A 27,392-nucleotide genomic window follows, 5' to 3' on the forward strand; every position below is an offset into this window, starting at 1 on the left:
AGACAGACACTGATACCAAGTCACAAGGACATACACTGAAACCCAGGAACACAGGCACACACTGACACCCAGTAACAAAGACAGACACTGATACCAAGTCACAAAGACATACACTGATACCCAGTAACACAGACACACACTGACACCAAGTAACAAAGACATACACTGACACCAAGTAAAAAAGACTTACAATTACACCATGTAACAAAGACACACACTTACACCAAGTAACAAAGACATACACTGACACCAAGTCACAAAGACACACACTTACACCAAGTAACAAAGACATACACTTACACCAAGTAACAAAGACATACACTGATACCCAGAAACACAGACACACATTTACTCCAAGTAACAAAGACATAAACTGACACCAAGTAACAAAGACATACACTGACACCCAGTATCACAGACACACACTTACACCAAGTAACAAAGACATACACTGACACCAAGTCACAAAGACATACACTGATACCCAGGAACACAGACAGACACTGACACCCAGTAACAAAGACATACACTGATACCAAGTCACAAAGACATACACTGATACCCAGTATCACAGACACACACTTACACCAAGTAACAAAGACATACACTGACACCAAGTCACAAAGACACACACTGACACCCAGTAACAAAGACATACACTGACACCAAGTCACAAAGACACACACTGACACCCAGTAACAAAGACATACACTGATACCAAGTCATAAAGACATACACTGATACCCAGTAACACAGACACACACTGACACCAAGTAACAAAGACATACACTGACATCAAGTCACAAAGACACACACTTACACCAAGTAACAAAGACATACACTTACACCAAGTAACAAAGACATACACTGATACCCAGTAACACAGACACGCACTTACTTCAAGTAACAAAGACTTACACTGACACCCAGTAACAAAGACATACACTGACACCAAGTAACAAAGACGTACACTGATACCCAGTATCACAGACACACACTTACACCAAGTAACAAAGACATACACTGACACCCAGTATCACAGACACACACTTACACCAAGTAACAAAGACATACACTGACACCAAGTCACAAAGACATACACTGATACCCAGGAACACAGACACACACTGACACCCAGTAACAAAGACAGACACTGATACCAAGTCACAAAGACATACACTGATACCCAGTAACACAGACATACACTGACACCCAGTAACAAAGACATACACTGATACCAAGTCACAAAGACATACACTGATACCCAGGAACACAGACACACACTGACACCCAGTCACAAAGACATACACTGATACCAAGTCACAAAGACATACACTGATACCCAGTAACGCAGACACACACTGACACCCAGTAACAAAGACATAAACTGACACCAAGTAACAAAGACATACACTGACACCCAGTATCACAGACACACACTTACACCAAGTAACAAAGACATACACTGACACCAAGTCACAAAGACATACACTGATACCCAGGAACACAGACACACACTGACACCCAGTAACAAAGACATACACTGATACCAAGTCACAAAGACATACACTGATACCCAGTATCACAGACACACACTTACACCAAGTAACAAAGACATACACTGACACCAAGTCACAAAGACACTCACTGACTCCCAGTAACAAAGACATACACTGACACCAAGTCACAAAGACATACACTGATACCCAGGAACACAGACACACACTGACACCCAGTAACAAAGACAGACACTGATACCAAGTCACAAGGACATACACTGAAACCCAGGAACACAGGCACACACTGACACCCAGTAACAAAGACAGACACTGATACCAAGTCACAAAGACATACACTGATACCCAGTAACACAGACACACACTGACACCAAGTAACAAAGACATACACTGACACCAAGTAAAAAAGACTTACAATTACACCATGTAACAAAGACACACACTTACACCAAGTAACAAAGACATACACTGACACCAAGTCACAAAGACACACACTTACACCAAGTAACAAAGACATACACTTACACCAAGTAACAAAGACATACACTGATACCCAGAAACACAGACACACACTTACTCCAAGTAACAAAGACATACACTGACACCCAGTAACAAAGACATACACTGATACCAAGTCACAAAGACATACACTGATACCCAGTAACGCAGACACACACTGACACCCAGTAACAAAGACATAAACTGACACCAAGTAACAAAGACATACACTGATACCCAGTATCACAGACACACACTTACACCAAGTAACAAAGACATACACTGACACCCAGTATCACAGACACACACTTACACCAAGTAACAAAGACATACACTGACACCAAGTCACAAAGACATACACTGATACCCAGGAACACAGACACACACTGACACCCAGTAACAAAGACATACACTGATACCAAGTCACAAAGACATACACTGATACCCAGTATCACAGACACACACTTACACCAAGTAACAAAGACACACACTTACACCAAGTAACAAAGACATACACTGACACCAAGTCACAAAGACACACACTTACACCAAGTAACAAAGACATACACTTACACCAAGTAACAAAGACATACACTGATACCCAGTAACACAGACACACACTTACTCCAAGTAACAAAGACATACACTGACACCCAGTAACAAAGACATACACTGATACCAATTCACAAAGACATACACTGATTCCCAGTAACGCAGACACACACTGACACCCAGTAACAAAGACATAAACTGACACCAAGTAACAAAGACATACACTGATACCCAGTATCACAGACACACACTTACACCAAGTAACAAAGACATACACTGACACCCAGTATCACAGACACACACTTACACCAAGTAACAAAGACATACACTTACACCAAGTCACAAAGACATACACTGATACCCAGGAACACAGACACACACTGACACCCAGTAACAAAGACATACACTGATACCAAGTCACAAAGACATTAACTGATACCCAGTATCACAGACACACACTTACACCAAGTAACAAAGACATACACTGACAACAAGTCACAAAGAAACACACTGACACCCAGTAACAAAGACATACACTGAGACCAAGTAACAAAGACATACACTGATACCCAGGAACACAGACACACACTGACACCCAGTAACAAAGACATACACTGATACCAAGTCATAAAGACATACACTGATACCCAGTAACACAGACACACACTGACACCAAGTAACAAAGACATACACTGACAACAAGTAACAAAGACTTACAATTACACCATGTAACAAAGACACACACTGACACCCAGTAACAAAGACATACACTGACACCAAGTCACAAAGACACACACTTACACCAAGTAACAAAGACATACACTTACACCAAGTAACAAAGACATACACTGATACCCAGTAACACAGACACACACTTACTCCAAGTAACAAAGACATACACTGACACCCAGTAACAAAGACATACACTGACACCAAGTAACAAAGACGTACACTGATACCCAGTATCACAGACACACACTTACACCAAGTAACAAAGACATACACTGACACCCAGTATCACAGACACACACTTACACCAAGTAACAAAGTCATACACTGACACCAAGTCACAAAGACATACACTGATACCCAGGAACACAGACACACACTGACACCCAGTAACAAAGACAGACACTGATACCAAGTCACAAAGACATACACTGATACCCAGTAACACAGACATACACTGACACCCAGTAACAAAGACATACACTGATACCAAGTCACAAAGACACACACTGACACCCAGTAACAAAGACATACACTGACACCAAGTCACAAAGACATACACTGATACCCAGGAACACAGACACACACTGACACCCAGTAACAAAGACAGACACTGATACCAAGTCACAAGGACATACACTGAAACCCAGGAACACAGGCACACACTGACACCCAGTAACAAAGACAGACACTGATACCAAGTCACAAAGAGATACACTGACACCAAGTCACAAAGACACACACTGACACCCAGTAACAAAGACATACACTGACACCAAGTCACAATGACATACACTGATACCCAGGAACACAGACACACACTGACACCCAGTAACAAAGACAGACACTGATACCAAGTCACAAGGACATACACTGAAACCCAGGAACACAGGCACACACTGACACCCAGTAACAAAGACAGACACTGATACCAAGTCACAAAGACATACACTGATACCCAGTAACACAGACACACACTGACACCAAGTAACAAAGACATACACTGACACCAAGTAAAAAAGACTTACAATTACACCATGTAACAAAGACACACACTTACACCAAGTAACAAAGACATACACTGACACCAAGTCACAAAGACACACACTTACACCAAGTAACAAAGACATACACTTACACCAAGTAACAAAGACATACACTGATACCCAGAAACACAGACACACACTTACTCCAAGTAACAAAGACATACACTGATACCAAGTCACAAAGACATACACTGATACCCAGTAACGCAGACACACACTGACACCCAGTAACAAAGACATAAACTGACACCAAGTAACAAAGACATACACTGATACCCAGTATCACAGACACACACTTACACCAAGTAACAAAGACATACACTGACACCCAGTATCACAGACACACACTTACACCAAGTAACAAAGACATACACTGACACCAAGTCACAAAGACATACACTGATACCCAGGAACACAGACACACACTGACACCCAGTAACAAAGACATACACTGATACCAAGTCACAAAGACATACACTGATACCCAGTATCACAGACACACACTTACACCAAGTAACAAAGACACACACTTACACCAAGTAACAAAGACATACACTGACACCAAGTCACAAAGACACACACTTACACCAAGTAACAAAGACATACACTTACACCAAGTAACAAAGACATACACTGATACCCAGTAACACAGACACACACTTACTCCAAGTAACAAAGACATACACTGACACCCAGTAACAAAGACATACACTGATACCAAGTCACAAAGACATACACTGATTCCCAGTAACGCAGACACACACTGACACCCAGTAACAAAGACATAAACTGACACCAAGTAACAAAGACATACACTGATACCCAGTATCACAGACACACACTTACACCAAGTAACAAAGACATACAATGACACCCAGTATCACAGACACACACTTACACCAAGTAACAAAGACATACACTTACACCAAGTCACAAAGACATACACTGATACCCAGGAACACAGACACACACTGACACCCAGTAACAAAGACATACACTGATACCAAGTCACAAAGACATACACTGATACCCAGTATCACAGACACACACTTACACCAAGTAACAAAGACATACACTGACAACAAGTCACAAAGAAACACACTGACACCCAGTAACAAAGACATACACTGAGACCAAGTAACAAAGACATACACTGATACCCAGGAACACAGACACACACTGACACCCAGTAACAAAGACATACACTGATACCAAGTCATAAAGACATACACTGATACCCAGTAACACAGACACACACTGACACCAAGTAACAAAGACATACACTGACACCAAGTAACAAAGACTTACAATTACACCATGTAACAAAGACACACACTGACACCCAGTAACAAAGACATACACTGACACCAAGTCACAAAGACACACACTTACACCAAGTAACAAAGACATACACTTACACCAAGTAACAAAGACATACACTGATACCCAGTAACACAGACACACACTTACTCCAAGTCACAAAGACACACACTTACACCAAGTAACAAAGACATACACTTACACCAAGTAACAAAGACATACACTGACACCCAGTAACAAAGACATACACTGATACCAAGTCACAAAGACATACACTGATTCCCAGTAACGCAGACACACACTGACACCCAGTAACAAAGACATAAACTGACACCAAGTAACAAAGACATACACTGATACCCAGTATCACAGACACACACTTACACCAAGTAACAAAGACATACAATGACACCCAGTATCACAGACACACACTTACACCAAGTAACTAAGACATACACTTACACCAAGTCACAAAGACATACACTGATACCCAGGAACACAGACACACACTGACACCCAGTAACAAAGACATACACTGATACCAAGTCACAAAGACATACACTGATACCCAGTATCACAGACACACACTTACACCAAGTAACAAAGACATACACTGACAACAAGTCACAAAGAAACACACTGACACCCAGTAACAAAGACATACACTGAGACCAAGTAACAAAGACATACACTGATACCCAGGAACACAGACACACACTGACACCCAGTAACAAAGACATACACTGATACCAAGTCATAAAGACATACACTGATACCCAGTAACACAGACACACACTGACAGCAAGTAACAAAGACATACACTGACACCAAGTAACAAAGACTTACAATTACACCATGTAACAAAGACACACACTGACACCCAGTAACAAAGACATACACTGACACCAAGTCACAAAGACACACACTTACACCAAGTAACAAAGACATACACTTACACCAAGTAACAAAGACATACACTGATACCCAGTAACACAGACACACACTTACTCCAAGTAACAAAGACATACACTGACACCCAGTAACAAAGACATACACTGACACCAAGTAACAAAGACGTACACTGATACCCAGTATCACAGACACACACTTACACCAAGTAACAAAGACATACACTGACACCCAGTATCACAGACACACACTTACACCAAGTAACAAAGACATACACTGACACCAAGTCACAAAGACATACACTGATACCCAGGAACACAGACACACACTGACACCCAGTAACAAAGACAGACACTGATACCAAGTCACAAAGACGTATACTGATACCCAGGAACACAGACACACACTGACACACAGTAACAAAGACATACACTGATACCAAGTCACAAAGACATACACTGATACCCAGTAACGCAGACACACACTGACACCCAGTAACAAAGACATAAACTGACACCAAGTAACAAAGACATACACTGACACCCAGTATCACAGACACACACTTACACCAAGTAACAAAGACATACACTGACACCAAGTCACAAAGACATACACTGATACCCAGGAACTCAGACACACACTGACAACCAGTAACAAAGACATACACTGATACCAAGTCACAAAGACATACACTGATACCCAGTATCACAGACACACACTTACACCAAGTAACAAAGACATACACTGACACCAAGTCACAAAGACACACACTGACACCCAGTAAAAAAGACATACACTGACACCAAGTCACAAAGACATACACTGATACCCAGGAACACAGACACACACTGACACCCAGTAACAAAGACAGACACTGATACCAAGTCACAAAGACATACACTGAAACCCAGGAACACAGGCACACACTGACACCCAGTAACAAAGACAGACACTGATACCAAGTCACAAAGACATACACTGATACCCAGTAACACAGACACACACTGACACCAAGTAACAAAGACATACACTGACACCAAGTAAAAAAGACTTACAATTACACCATGTAACAAAGACACACACTTACACCAAGTAACAAAGACATACACTGACACCAAGTCACAAAGACACACACTTACACCAAGTAACAAATACATACACTTACACCAAGTAACAAAGACATACACTGATACCCAGAAACACAGACACACACTTACTCCAAGTAACAAAGACATACACTGACACCCAGTAACAAAGACATACACTGATACCAAGTCACAAAGACATACACTGATACCCAGTAACGCAGACACACACTGACACCCAGTAACAAAGACATAAACTGACACCAAGTAACAAAGACATACACTGATACCCAGTATCACAGACACACACTTAAACCAAGTAACAAAGACATACACTGACACCCAGTATCACAGACACACACTTACACCAAGTAACAAAGACATACACTGACACCAATTCACAAAGACATACACTGATACCCAGGAACACAGACACACACTGACACCCAGTAACAAAGACATACACTGATACCAAGTCGCAAAGACATACACTGATACCCAGTATCACAGACACACACTTACACCAAGTAACAAAGACATACACTGACACCAAGTCACAAAGACACACACTGACACCCAGTAACAAACACATACACTGACACCAAGTCACAAAGACATACACTGATACCCAGGAACACAGACACACACTGACATCCAGTAACAAAGACAGACACTGATAATAAGTCACAAAGACATACACTGATACCCAGTAACACAGACACACACTGACACCAAGTAACAAAGACTTACAATTACACCATGTAACAAAGACACACACTTACACCAAGTAACAAAGACATACACTGACACCCAGTATCACAGACACACACTTACACCAAGTAACAAAGACATACACTGACACCAAGTCACAAAGACATACACTGATACCCAGGAACACAGACACACTCTGACACCCAGTAACAAAGACATACACTGATACCAAGTCACAAAGAAATACACTGATACCCAGTATCACAGACACACACTTACACCAAGTAACAAAGACATACACTGACACCAAGTCACAAAGACACACACTGACACCCAGTAACAAAGACATACACTGACACCAAGTCTCAAAGACATACACTGATACCCAGGAACACAGACACACACTGACACCCAGTAACAAAGACAGACACTGATACCAAGTCACAAAGACATACACTGATACCCAGTAACACAGACACACACTTACACCAAGTAACAAAGACATACACTGACACCAAGTAACAAAGACTTACAATTACACCATGTAACAAAGACACACACTTCCACCAAGTAACAAAGACATACACTGACACCAAGTCACAAAGACACACACTTACACCAAGTAACAAAGACATACACTTACACCAACTAACAAAGACATACACTGATACCCAGTAACACAGACACACACTTACTCCAAGTAACAAAGACATACACTGAAACCCAGTAACAAAGACATACACTGACTCCAAGTAACAAAGACGTACACTGATACCCAGTATCACAGACACACACTTACACCAAGTAACAAAGACATACACTGACACCCAGTATCACAGACACACACTTACACCAAGTAACAAAGACATACACTGACACCAAGTCACAAAGACATACACTGATACCCAGGAACACAGACACACACTGACACCAAGTAACAATGACAGACACTGATACCAAGTCACAAAGACATACACTGATACCCAGTAACGCAGACATACACTGACACCCAGTAACAAAGACATACACTGATACCAAGTCACAAAGACATACACTGATACCCAGTAACACAGACACACACTGACACCCAGTAACAAAGACATACACTGATACCAAGTCACAAAGAAATACACTGATACCCAGTAACGCAGACACACACTGACACCCAGTAACAAAGACATAAACTGACACCAAGTAACAAAGACATACACTGACACCCAGTATCACAGACACACACTTACACCAAGTAACAAAGACATACACTGACACCAAGTCTCAAAGACATACACTGATACCCAGGAACACAGACACACACTGACACCCAGTAACAAAGACATACACTGATACCAAGTCACAAAGACATACACTGATACCCAGTATCACAGACACACACTTACACCAAGTAACAAAGACATACACTGACACCAAGTCACAAAGACACACACTGACACCCAGTAACAAAGACATACACTGACACCAAGTCACAAAGACACACACTGACACCAGTAACAAAGACAGACACTGATACCAAGTCACAAAGACATACACTGAAACCCAGTAACGCAGACACACTCTGACACCCAGTAACAAAGACATACACTGATACCAAGTAACGCAGACATACACTGACACCCAGTAACAAAGACAGACACTGATACCAAGTCACAAAGACATACACTGATACCCAGTAACGCAGACATACACTGACACCCAGTAACAAAGACATACACTGATACCAAGTCACAAAGACATACACTGATACCCAGTAACACAGACACACACTGACACCCAGTAACAAAGACATACACTGATACCAAGTCACAAAGACATACACTGATACCCAGTAACGCAGACACACACTGACACCCAGTAACAAAGACATAAACTGACACCAAGTAACAAAGACATACACTGACACCCAGTATCACAGACACACACTTACACCAAGTAACAAAGACATACACTGACACCAAGTCACAAAGACATACACTGATACCCAGGAACACAGACACACACTGACACCCAGTAACAAAGACATCCACTGATACCAAGTCACAAAGACATACACTGATACCCAGTATCACAGACACACACTTACACCAAGTAACAAAGACATACACTGACACCAAGTCACAAAGACACACACTGACACCCAGTAACAAAGACATACACTGACACCAAGTCACAAAGACACACACTGACACCCAGTAACAAAGACAGACACTGATACCAAGTCACAAAGACATACACTGAAACCCAGTAACGCAGACACACACTGACACCCAGTATCAAAGACATACATTGATACCAAGTCACAAAGACATACACTGATACCCAGTAACACAGACACACACTGACACCCAGTAACAAAGACATACACTGATACCAAGTCACAAAGACATACACTGATACCCAGTAACACAGACACACACTGACACCAAGTAACAAAGACATACACTGGCACCAAGTAACAAAGACTTACAATTACACCATGTAACAAAGACACACACTTACACCAAGTAACAAAGACATACACTGACACCAAGTCACAAAGACACACACTGACACCCAGTAACAAAGACATACACTGACACCAAGTCACAAAGACATACACTGATACCCAGGAACACAGACACACACTGACACCCAGTAACAAAGACAGATACTGATACCAAGTCACAAAGACATACACTGATACCCAGTAACACAGACACACACTGACAACAAGTAACAAAGACATACACTGACACCAAGTAACAAAGACTTACAATTATACCATGTAACAAAGACACACACTTACACCAAGTAACAAAGACATACACTGACACCCAGTATCACAGACACACACTTACACCAAGTAACAAAGACATACACTGACAACAAGTCACAAAGACATACACTGATACCCAGGAACACAGACACACACTGACACCCAGTAACAAAGACATACACTGATACCAAGTCACAAAGACATACACTGATACCCAGTATCACAGACACACACTTACACCTAGTAACAAAGACATGCAATGACACCAAGTCACAAAGACACACACTGACACCCAGTAACAAATACATACACTGACACAAAGTCACAAAGACATACACTGATACCCAGGAACACAGACACACACTGACACCCAGTAACAAAGACAGACACTGATACCAAGTCACAAAGACATACACTGATACCCAGTAACACAGACACACACTGACACCAAGTAACAAAGACATTCACTGACACCAAGTAACAAAGACTTACAATTACACCCAGTAACACAGACACACACTGACACCAAGTAACAAAGACATACACTTACACCAAGTAACAAAGACTTACAATTACACCATGTAACAAAGACACACACTTACACCAAGTAACAAAGACATACACTGACACCCAGTATCACAGACACACACTTACACCAAGTAACAAAGACATACACTGACCACAAGTCACAAAGACATCCACTGATACCCAGGAACACAGACACACACTGACACCCAGTAACAAAGACGTACACTGATACCAAGTCACAAAGACATACACTGATACCCAGTATCACAGACACACACTTACACCAAGTAACAAAGACATACACTGACTCCAAGTCTCAAAGACACACACTGACACCCTGTAACAAAGACATACACTGACACAAAGTCACAAAGACATACAGTGATACCCAGGAACACAGACACACACTGACACCCAGTAACAAAGACAGACACTGATACCAAGTCACAAAGACATACACTGAAACCCAGTGACACACACTGATACACAGTAACAAAGACATACACTGATACCCAGTAACACAGAAACACACTGACACCAAGTAACAAAGACATACACTAACACCAAGTATTTTGACATGCACTGATACCCAGTAACAAAGACATGCACTGACAACCAGTGACGAAGACATCCACTGACAACAAGTCACAAACACATGCACTGACACCAAGTAACAAAGACATACACTGACACCCAGTAACGAAGACATCCACTGACAACAAGTCACAAACACATGCACTGACACCAAGTAACAAAGACATACACTTACGCCAAGTAACAAAGACATACACTGATACCCAGTAACACAGACACACACTTACACCAAGTAACAAAGACATACACTGACACCCACTAACAAAGACATACACTGACACCCAGTAACGAAGACATCCACTGACAACAAGTCACAAACACATGCACTGACACCAAGTAACAAAGACATACACTTACACCAAGTAACAAAGACATAAACTGACACCAAGTAACAAAGACATACAGTGATACCCAGTATCACAGACACACACTTACACCAAGTAACAAAGACATACACTGACACCAAGTCACAAAGCCACACACTGACACCCAGTAACACAGACACACACTGACACCCAGTAACAAAGACATACACTGATACCAAGTCACAAAGACATACACTGATACCCAGTAACACAGACACACACTGACACCCAGTAACAAAGACATACACTGATACCAAGTCACAAAGACATACACTGACACCAAGTCACAAAGACACACACTGACACCCAGTAACAAAGACATACACTGATACCAAGTCACAAAGACATACACTGATACCCAGTATCACAGACACACACTGACACCCAGTAACAAAGACATACACTGACACCAAGTCACAAAGACATACACTGATACCCAGGAACACAGACACACACTGACACCCAGTAACAAAGACAGACACTGATACCAAGTCACAAAGACATACACTGAAACCCTGTAACGCAGACACACACTGACACCCAGTAACAAAGACATACACTGATACCAAGTCACAAAGACATACACTGATACCCAGTATCACAGACACACACTGACACCCAGTAACAAAGACATACACTGACACCAAGTCACAAAGACACACACTGACACCCAGTAACAAAGACATACACTGATACCCAGTATCACAGACACACACTTACACCAAGTAACAAAGACATACACTGACACCAAGTCACAAAGACACACACTGACACCCAGTAACAAAGACATACACTGACACCAAGTCACAAAGACATACACTGATACCCAGGAACACAGACACACACTGAAACCCAGTAACAAAGACATACACTGATACCAAGACAGAAATACATACACTGATACCCAGTAACACAGACACTCACTGACACCCAGTAACAAAGACATACACTGACACCAAGTCACAAAGACACACACTGATACCCAGTATCACAGACACACACTTACACCAAGTAACAAAGACATACACTGACACCAAGTCACAAAGACACACACTGACACCCAGTAACAAAGACATACACTGACACAATTCACAAAGACATACACTGATACCCAGGAACACAGACACACACTGAAACCCAGTAACAAAGACAGACACTGATACCAAGTCACAAAGACATACACTGATACCCAGTAACACAGACACACACTGACATCCAGTAACAAAGACATACTCTGATACCAAGTCACAAAGACATACAATGATACCCAGTAACACAGACACACACTGACACCAAGTAACAAAGACATACACTGACACCAAGTAACAAAGACATACAATTACACCATGTAACAAAGACACACACTTACGCCAAGTAACAAAGACATACACTGACACCAAGTCACAAAGACACACACTTACACCAAGTAACAAAGACATCCACTTCCACCAAGTAACAAAGACATACACTGATACCCAGTAACACAGACACACACTTACACCAAGTAACAAAGACATACACTGACACCCAGTAACAAAGACATACACTGACACCAAGTCACAAACACAGACACTGACCCCAAGTAACAAAGACATACACTGATACCCAGTAACACAGACACACAGTGACACTCAGTTAGATACACACACTGACACCCAGCAACACACACTGATACACAGTAACAAAGACATGCACTGATACCCAGTAACACAGAAACACACTGACACCAAGTAACAAAGACATACACTAACACCAAGTATTTTGACATGCACTGATACCCAGTAACAAAGACAAACACTGACACCAAGTCACAAAGACACACACTGACACCAAGTCACAAAGACATACACTGATACCCAGTAACAAACACACACACTGATACCCAGTAACACAGACGCACACTTACACCAAGTAACAAAGACATACACTTACACCAAGTAACACAGACATACACTTACACCAAGTAACAAAGACATACACTGACTCCCAGTAACAAAGACATCCACTGACAACAAGTCACAAACACATGCACTGACACCAAGTAACAAAGACATACACTTATATCAAGTAACAAAGACATAAACTGACACCAAGTAACAAAGACATACACTGATACCCAGTATCACAGACACACACTTACACCAAGTAACAAAGACATACACTGACACCAAGTCACAAAGACACACACTGACACCCAGTAACAAAGACATAAACTGACACCAAGTCACAAAGACATACACTGATACCCAGGAACACAGACACACACTGACACCCAGTAACAAAGACATACACTGATACCAAGTCACAAAGACAAACACTGATACCCAGTAACACAGACACACACTGACACCCAGTAACAAAGACATACACAGACACCAAGTCACAAAGACACACACTGATACCCAGTATCACAGACACACACTTACACCAAGTAACAAAGACATACACTGACACCAAGTCACAAAGACACACACTGACACCCAGTAACAAAGACATACACTGACACCAAGTCACAAAGACATACACTGATACCCAGGAACACAGACACACACTGAAACCCAGTAACAAAGACATACACTGATACCAAGACAGAAATACATACACTGATACCCAGTAACACAGACACTCACTGACACCCAGTAACAAAGACATACACTGACACCAAGTCACAAAGACACACACTGATACCCAGTATCACAGACACACACTTACACCAAGTAACAAAGACATACACTGACACCAAGTCACAAAGACACACACTGACACCCAGTAACAAAGACATACACTGACACAATTCACAAAGACATACACTGATACCCAGGAACACAGACACACACTGAAACTCAGTAACAAAGACAGACACTGATACCAAGTCACAAAGACATACACTGATACCCAGTAACACAGACACACACTGACATCCAGTAACAAAGACATACTCTGATACCAAGTCACAAAGACATACAATGATACCCAGTAACACAGACACACACTGACACCAAGTAACAAAGACATACACTGACACCAAGTAACAAAGACATACAATTACACCATGTAACAAAGACACACACTTACGCCAAGTAACAAAGACATACACTGACACCAAGTCACAAAGACACACACTTACACCAAGTAACAAAGACATACACTTACACCAAGTAACAAAGACATACACTGATACCCAGTAACACAGACACACACTTACACCAAGTAACAAAGACATACACTGACACCCAGTAACAAAGACATACACTGACACCAAGTCACAAACACAGACACTGACCCCAAGTAACAAAGACATACACTGATACCCAGTAACACAGACACACAGTGACACTCAGTTAGATACACACACTGACACCCAGCAACACACACTGATACACAGTAACAAAGACATGCACTGATACCCAGTAACACAGAAACACACTGACACCAAGTAACAAAGACATACACTAACACCAAGTATTTTGACATGCACTGATACCCAGTAACAAAGACAAACACTGACACCAAGTCACAAAGACACACACTGACACCAAGTCACAAAGACATACACTGATACCCAGTAACAAAGACACACACTGATACCCAGTAACACAGACGCACACTTACACCAAGTAACAAAGACATACACTTACACCAAGTAACACAGACATACACTTACACCAAGTAACAAAGACATACACTGACTCCCAGTAACAAAGACATCCACTGACAACAAGTCACAAACACATGCACTGACACCAAGTAACAAAGACATACACTTACATCAACTAACAAAGACATAAACTGACACCAAGTAACAAAGACATACACTGATACCCAGTATCACAGACACACACTTACACCAAGTAACAAAGACATACACTGACACCAAGTCACAAAGACACACACTGACACCCAGTAACAAAGACATAAACTGACACCAAGTCACAAAGACATACACTGATACCCAGGAACACAGACACACACTGACACCCAGTAACAAAGACATACACTGATACCAAGTCACAAAGACAAACACTGATACCCAGTAACACAGACACACACTGACACCCAGTAACAAAGACATACACAGACACCAAGTCACAAAGACACACACTGATACCCAGTATCACAGACTCACACTTACACCAAGTAACAAAGTCATACACTGACACCAAGTCACAAAGACACACACTGACACCAAGTAACAAAGACATACACTGATACCCAGTAACACAGACACACACTGACACCCAGTTAGATACACACACTGACACCAAGTAACAAAGACATACATTGACACCAAGTAACAAAGACATACACTGACACCAATTTAAAAAGACATAACACTGACACCAAGTAACAAAGACATACACTAACACCAAGTATTTATACATACACTGATACCCAGTAACAAAGACATACACTGACACCAAGTCACAAAGACATACACTGATACCCAGTAACAAAGACACACACTGATACCCAGTAACACAGACGCACACTTACCCCAAGTAACAAATACATACACTTACACCAAGTAACAAAGACATACACTTAGAGCAAGTAACAAAGACATACACTGACACCCAGCAACAAAGACATCCACTGACAACAAGTCACAAACACATACACTGACACCAAGTAACAAAGACATACACTTACACCAAGTAACAAAGACATAAACTGTCACCAAGTAACAAAGACATACACTGATACCCAGTATCACAGACACACACTTACACCAAGTAACAAAGACATACACTTACACCAAGTCACAAAGACACACACTGACACCAAGTCACAAAGATATACACTGATACCCCGTAACACAGACACACACTGACACCCAGTAACAAAGACATACACTGACACCAAGTAACAAAGACATACAATTACACCATGTAACAAAGACACACACTTACACCAAGTAACAAAGACATACACTGACACCAAGTCACAAAGACACACACTGACACCCAGTAACAAAGACATACACTGACACCAAGTCACAAATACATACACTGATACCCAGGAGCACAGACACACACTGACACCAGTAACAAAGGCAGACACTGATACCAAGTCACAAAGACATTCACTGATACCCAGTAACACAGACACATACTGACACCCAGTAACAAAGACATACACTGATACCAAGTTCCAAAGACATGCACTGATACCTAGTAACACAGACACACACTGACAGCCAGTAACAAAGACATACACTGATTCCAAGTCACAAAGACATGCACTGATACCCAGTAACACAGACACACACTGACACCAAGTAACAAAGACATACACTGACCCCAAGTAACAAAGACACACAATTACACCATGTAACAAAGACACGCTCTTACACCAAGTAACAAAGACATACACTGTCACCAAGTCACCAAGACACACACTTACACCAAGTAACAAAGACACACACTTACACCAAGTAAAAAAGACATACACTGACACCCAGTAACAAAGACATACACTGACACCAAGTCACAAACACATACACTGACACCAAGTAACAAAGACATACACTGATACCCAGTAACACAGACACACAGTGACACTCAGTTAGATAAACACACTGACACCCAGTAACACACACTGATACACAGTAACAAAGACATACACTGATACCCAGTAACACAGAAACACACTGACACCAAGTAACAAAGACATACACTAACACCAAGTATTTTGACATGCACTGATACCCAATAACAAAGACATACACTGACACCAAGTCACAAAAACATACACTGATACCCAGTAACAAAGACACACACTGATACCCAGTTTTACAGACGCACACTTACACCAAGTAACAAAGACATACAGTTACACCAGGTAACACAGACATATACTTACACCAAGTAACAAAGACATACACTGACACCCAGTAACAAAGACATCCACTGACAACAAGTCACAAACACGTGCACTGACACCAAGTAACAAAGACATACACTTACATCAAGTAACAAAGACATAAACTGACACCAAGTAACAAAGACATACACTGATACCCAGTATCACAGACACACACTTACACCAAGTAACAAAGACATACACTGACACCAAGTCACAGAGACACACACTGACACCCAGTAACAAAGACATACACTGACACCAAGTCACAAAGACATACACTGATACCCAGGAACACAGACACACACTGACACCCAGTAACAAAGACATACACTGATACCAAGTCACAAAGACAAACACTGATACCCAGTAACACAGACACACACTGACACCCAGTAACAAAGACATACACTGACACCAAGTCACAAAGACACACACTGACACCAAGTAACAAAGACATACACTGATACCCAGTAACACAGACACACACTGACACCCAGTTAGATACACACACTGACACCAAGTAACAAAGACATACATTGACACCAAGTAACAAATACATACAATTACACCATATAACAAAGACATACACTGACACTAAGTTAAAAAGACACACACTGACAACAAGTCACAAAGACACACACTGACACCAAGTCACAAAGACATACACTGATACCCAGTAACAAAGACACACACTGATACCCAGTAACACAGACGCACACTTACCCCAAGTAACAAACACATACACTTACACCAAGTAACAAAGACAGACTCTTACACCAAGTAACAAAGACATACACTGACCCCCCACAACAAAGACATCCACTGACAACAAGTCACAAACAGGTACACTGACACCAAGTAACAAAGACATACACTTACACCAAGTAACAAAGACATAAACTGACACCAAGTAACAAAGACATACACTGATACCCAGTATCACAGACACACACTTATGCCAAGTAACAAAGACATACACTGACGCCAAGTCACAAAGACACACACTGACACCAAGTCACAAAGACATACACTGATACCCAGTAACACAGACACACACTGACACCCAGTAACAAAGACATACACTGATACCAAGTCACGAAGACATACACTGATACCCAGTAACACAGACACACACTGACACCCAGTAACAAAGACATACACTGACACCAAGTCACAAATACATACACTGATACCCAGGAACACAGACACACACTGACACCCAGTAACAAAGACAGACACTGATACCAAGTCACAAAGACATACACTGATACCCAGTAACACAGACACACACTGACACCCAGTAACAAAGACATACACTGATACCAAGTTCCAAAGACATACACTGATACCCAGTAACACAGACACACACTGACACCCAGTAACAAAGACATACACTGATTCCAAGTCACAAAGACATGCACTGATACCCAGTAACACAGACACACACTGACACCAAGTAACAAAGACATACACTGACAGCAAGTAACAAAGACATACAATTACACCATGTAACAAAGACACACACTTACACCAAGTAATAAAGACATACACTTACACCAAGTAACAAAGACATACACTGATACCCAGTAACACAGACACACACTTACACCAAGTAACATAGACATACACTGACACCCAGTAACAAAGACATACACTGACACCAAATCACAAACACATACACTGACACCAAGTAACAAAGACATACACTGATACCCAGTAACACAGACACACACTGACACCAAGTTAGATACACACACTGACACCAAGTAACAAAGACATACATTGACACCAAGTAACAAAGACATACAATTACACCATGTAACAAAGACATACACTGACACCAAGTCACAAAGACACACACTGACAACAATTAGCAAAGACATACACTAACACCAAGTATTTTGACATACACTGATACCCAGTAACAAAGACATACACTGACACCAAGTCACAAAGACACACACTGATACCCAGTAACAAAGACACACACTGACACCAAGTAACAAAGACATACACTAACACCAAGTATTTTGACATACACTGATACCCAGTAACAAAGACACACACTTACACCAAGTCACAAAGACATACACTGACACCAAGTCACAAAGACACACACTTACACCAAGTAACAAAGACATGCACTGATACCCAGTAACAAAGACATACACTGATACCCAGTAACACAGAAGCACAATTACAACAAGTAACACAGACATACACTTATACCAAGTATTTTGACATACACTTACATCCAGTAACAAAGACATACACTGACACCGAGTAACAAAGACATCCACTGACAACAAGTCACAAACACAGACACTGACACCAAGTAACAAAGACATACACTTACACCAAGTAACAAAGACATAAACTGACACCAAGTAACAAAGACATACACTGATACCCAGTATCACAGACACACACGTACACCAAGTAACAAAGACATACACTGACACCAAGTCACAAAGACACACACTGACACCCAGTAACAAAGACATACACTGGCACCAAGTCACAAAGACATACACTGATACCCAGGAACACAGACACACACTGACACCCAGTAACAAAGACATACACTGATACCAAGTCACAAAGACATACACTGATACCCAGTAACACAGACACACACTGACACCCAGTAACAAAGACATACATTGATACCAAGTCACAAAGACATACACTGATACCCAGTAACACAAACACACACTGACACCCAGTAACAAAGATAGACACTGATACCAAGTCACAAAGACATACACTGATACCCAGTAACACAGACACACACTGACACCAAGTAACAAAGACATACACTTACACCAAGTAACAAAGACATACACTGATACCCAGAAACACAGACACACACTTACACCAAGTAACAAAGACATACACTGACACCAAGTCACAAAGACACAAACTTACACCAAGTAACAAAGACATACACTTACACCAAGTAACAAAGACATACACTGATACCCAGAAACACAGACACACACTTACACCAAGTAACAAAGACATACACTGACACCCAGTAACAAAGACATACAATTACACCATGTAACACAGACACACACTGACACCCAGTTAGATACACACACTGACACCAAGTAACAAAGACCTAGACTGACACCAAGTAACAAAGACATACAATTACACCATGTAACAAAGACACACACTTGCACCAAGTAACAAAGACATACACTGACACCAAGTCACAAAGACACACACTTACAACAAGTAACAAAGACATACACTGATACCCAGAAACAAGGACATACACTGATACCCAGTAACACAGACGCACACTTACACCAAGTAACAAAGACATACACTTACACCAAGTAACACAGACATACATTAACACCAAGTATTTTGACATACACTTACATCAAGTAACAAAGACATACACTGACACCCAGTAACAAAGACATCCACTGACAACAAGTCACAAACACATACACTGACACCAAGTAACAAAGACATACACTTACACCAAGTAACAAAGACATACACTGACACCAAGTAACACAGACACACACTTACACCAAGTAACAAAGACATACACTGACACCCAGTAACAAAGACAGACACTGACACCCAGTAACACAGACAAACACGGACACCAAGTACCAAAGACACACAGTTACACCCAGTAACAAAGACATGCACTGACACCCAGTAACACAGACACACACGGACACCAAGTATTAAAGACATACACTGACACCCAGGAACAAAGACAGACACTGACACCCAGTAACACAGACAAACACGGACACCAAGTCACAAAGACATACACTGATACCCAGTCACAAAGACATGCACTGATACCCAGTAACACAGACGCACACTTACACCAAGCAACAAAGACATACACTCACACCAAGTAACACAGACATACACTTACACCAAGTATTTTGACATACACTTACACCAAGTAACAAAGACATACACTGACAACACGTCACAAAAACATACTCTGACAGCAAGTAACAAAGACATACACTTACACCAAGTAACAAAGACATACACTTACACCAAGTAACAAAGACATACACTGACAAGAATTCACAAAGACACACTCTTACACCAAGTAACACAGACATACACTGACACCAACTAACAAAGACAGACAATTACACCAAGTAAAAAAGACATACACTTACACCAAGTATTTTGACATACACTGACACCAAGTAACAAAGTCATACACTGATACCCAGTAAATAAGACATACAATGACACCAAGTCACAAACACAAACACTGACACCAAGTAACAAAGACATACACTTACACCAAGTAACAAAGACATACATTGATACCCAGTAACAAAGACACACACTGACACCCAGTTAGAAACACACAATGACCCCCAGTAACACAGGCACACACTGACCGCCAGTAACACAGACACACACTTACACCAAGTGACAAAGACATACACTGACACCAAGTCACAAAGACACACACTGACACCCAGTAACAAAGACACACACTGACACCCAGTAACAAAGACATACACTGACACCAAGTAACAAAGACATACACTGATACCCAGTAACACAGACACATACTTACACCAAGTAACAAAGACATACACAGACACCAAGTAACAAAGACATACACTGATACCCAGTAACACAGACGCACACTTACACCAAGTAACAAATACATACACTTACACCAAGTAACACAGACAGACACTTACACCAAGTATTTTGACATACACTTACACCAAGTAACAAAGACATACACTGACACCCAGTAACAAAGAAATCCACTGACAACAAGTCACAAACACATACACTGACAGCAAGTAACAAAGACATAAACTTACAACAAGTAGCAAAGACATACACTGACACCCAGGAACACAGACACACACTGACACCAAGTAACAAAGACACACAGTTACACCAAGTAACACAGACATACACTGACACCAAGTAACAAAGACAGACAATTACACAAAGTAACAAAGACATACACTTACACCAAATATTTTGACATACACTGACACCAAGTAACAAAGACATACACTGAAAGCCAGTAACACAGACACACACTTACACCAAGTAACAAAGACATACACTGACACAAAGTCACAAAGACACACACTGACACCCAGTAACAAAGACATACACTGACACCAAGTAACAAAGACATATACTGATACCCAGTAACACAGGCCCACACTTACACCAAGTAACAAAGACATACACTGACACCAATTCACAAATACACACACTGACACCCAGTAACAAAGACATACACAGACACCAAGTCACAAACACATACACTGATACCCAGTAACAAAGACATACACTGATACCCAGTAACACAGACGCACACTTACACCAAGTAACAAAGACATACACTTAAGCAAGTAACACAGACATACACTTGCACCAAGTATTTTGACATCAACATGCATCAAGTAACAAAGACATACACTGACACCCTGTGACAAAGACATCCACTGACAACAAGTCACAAACACATACACTGACACCAAGTAACAAAGACATACACTTACACCAAGTAACAAAGACATACACTGACAACAAGTAACAAAGACATACACTGATACCCAGTATCACAGAGACACACTTACACCAAGTAGCAAAGACAGACACTGACACCAAGTCACAAAGACACACACTGACACCCAGTAACAAAGACATACACTGACACCAAGTCACAAAGACATAGTCTGATACCCAGGAACACAGACACACTCTGACACCCAGTAACAAAGACATACACTGATACCAAGTCACAAAGACATACTCTGATACCCAGTGACATAGACACACACTGACACCCAGTAACAAAGACATACACTGATACCAAGTCACGAAGACATACACTGATACCCAGTAACACAGACACACACTGACGCACAGTAACAAAGACATACACTGATACCAAGTCACAAGGAGATACACTGATACCCAGTAAGACAGACACACACTGACAACAAGTAACAAAGACATACACTGACACCAAGTAACAAAGACATAAACTTACACCAAGTAACAAAGACACACACTTACACCAAGGAACACAGACATACACTGACACCAAGTAACAAAGATATACACTTACACCAAGTGACAAAGACAGACACTTACACCAAGTATTTCGACATACACTGACACCAAGTATCAAATACATACACTGATACCCAGTAACACATACACACACTTACACCAAGTAACAAAGACATACGCTGACACCAAGTAACAAAGACACACACTGACACCCAGTGACAAAGACATACACTGACACCAAGTCACAAAGACATACACTGATACCCAGTAACAAAGACATACACTGATACCTAGTAACACAGACACACACGGACACCAAGTAACAAAGACACACACTTACACCAAGTAACACAGACACACACTTACACCAAGTAACACAGACACACACTTGCACCAAGTAACAAAGACAAAAAATGACACCAAGTAGCAAAGACATACACTGATACCCAGTATCACAGACATACACTTACACCAATTAACAAAGACATACACTGGCACCAAGTCACAAAGACACACACTGACACCCAGGAACAAAGACATACACTGATACCAAGTCACAAAGACATACACTGATACCCAGTAACAAAGACACACACTGACACCCAGTAACAAAGACATACACTGATACCAAGTCACAAAGACATACACTGATACCCATTAAAACAGACACACACTGACACGCAGTAACAAAGACATACACTGATAGCAAGTCACAAAGACATACACTGATACCCAGTAACACAGACACACACTGACACAATGTAACAAAGACATACACTGACAGCAAGCAACAAAGACATACAATAACACCAAGTAACAAAGACACACACTTACACCAAGGAACACAGACATACACTGACACCAAGTAACAAAGACATACAATTACACCAAGTAACAGAGACAGACAATTACACCAAGTAACAAAGATATTCTTTTGGGCCTCCTTATCTCGAGAGACAATGGATACGCGCCTGGAGGTGGTCAGTGGTTTGTGAAGCAGCGCCTGGAGTGGCTATAAAGGCCAATTCTGGAGTAACAGGCTCTTCCACAGGTGCTGCAGAGAAATTTGTTTGTTGGGGCTGTTGCACAGTTGGCTCTCCCCTTGAACAAATATATACACTTACAATAAGAATTTTGACATACACTGACACCAAGTAACAAAGACATACACTGACACCAAGTCACAAAGACACACACTGACACCCAGTAACAAAGACATACACTGACACCAAGTAACAAAGACATCCACTGACACCCAGTAACAAAGACATGCACTGACACCCAGTAACACAGACACACACGGACACCAAGTAACAAAGACACACACTTACACCAAGTAACACAGACACACACTGACACCCAGTAAGACAAACAAACACACTGACACCCAGTAACACAGACACACACAGACAGCAAGTAACAAAGACATACACTGACACCCAGTAACACAGATACACACTGGGCGGGACAGTGGCGCAGTGGTTAGCACTGCAGCCTCACAGCTCCAGGGACCCGGGTTCGATTCAGGGTACTGCCTGTGCGGAGTTTGCAAGTTCTCCCTGTGTCTGCGTGGGTTTCCTCCGGGTCCTCCGGTTTCCTCCCACATGCTAAAGACTTGCAGGTTGGTAGGTTAATTGGCCATTATAATTTGCCCCTAGTATAGGTAGGTTTTCGGGAAATATATAGGGACCGGTGGGTATGTTATTGGAATATGAGATTCGTGCAGTTTTAGTATAAATTGTTGGTTGATGGTCGGCACAGACTCGGTGGGCCGAAGGGCCTGCTTCAGTGCTGCATCTCTAAACTAAACTAAATACTGACACCTAGTGTCACAGACACACACTGACACCCAGTAACAGGCACTGATACACAGGAACACAGACATACACCGATACCCATAACACAGACACACACTGACACCAAGTAACAAAGACATACGCTTACACCAAGTAACAAAGACACATACTTACACCAAGTAACACAGACATATACTGACACCAAGTAACAAAGACATACACTTACACCAAGTAACAAAGACAGACAGTTACACCAAGTAACACAGACATACACTTACACCAAGTAACAAAGACATACACTGGTACCCAGTAACAAAGAAATCCGCTGACACCAAGTAACAAAGACATACACTGACACCCAGGAACACAGGCACACACTGACACCAAGTAGCAAAGACATACACTGGTACCCAGTAACAAAGAAATCCGCTGACACCAAGTAACAAAGACATACACTGACACCCAGGTACACAGGCACACACTGACACCAAGTAACAAAGACACACACTTACACCAAGTAACAAAGACATACACTTACACCAAGTAACAAAGACATACACTGATACCCAGTAACACAGACACACACTGACACCAAGTAGCAAAGACATACACTGGTACCCAGTAACAAAGAAATCCGCTGACACCAAGTAACAAAGACATACACTGACACCCAGGTACACAGGCACACACTGACACCAAGTAACAAAGACACACACTTACACCAAGTAACAAAGACATACACTTACACCAAGTATTTTGTCATACACTGCCACCAAGTAACAAAGCCATACACTGATACCCAGTAACAAAGACATTCACTGACAACAGGTCACAAACACATACAATGACACCAAGTAACAAAGACATACGTTTACACCAAGTAACGAAGACACACACTTACACCAACTACCAAAGACATATACTGACAACAAATAACAAAGACGCACACTTACACCAAGTAACACAGACATACACTGACACCAAGTAACAAAGACAGACAATTACAACAAGTAACAAAGACATACACCTACACCAAGTATTTTGACA

Source organism: Heterodontus francisci, unplaced genomic scaffold, assembly GCF_036365525.1.
Source record: "Heterodontus francisci isolate sHetFra1 unplaced genomic scaffold, sHetFra1.hap1 HAP1_SCAFFOLD_56, whole genome shotgun sequence".
In the NCBI taxonomy this organism is placed as follows: Eukaryota; Metazoa; Chordata; class Chondrichthyes; order Heterodontiformes; family Heterodontidae; genus Heterodontus; species Heterodontus francisci.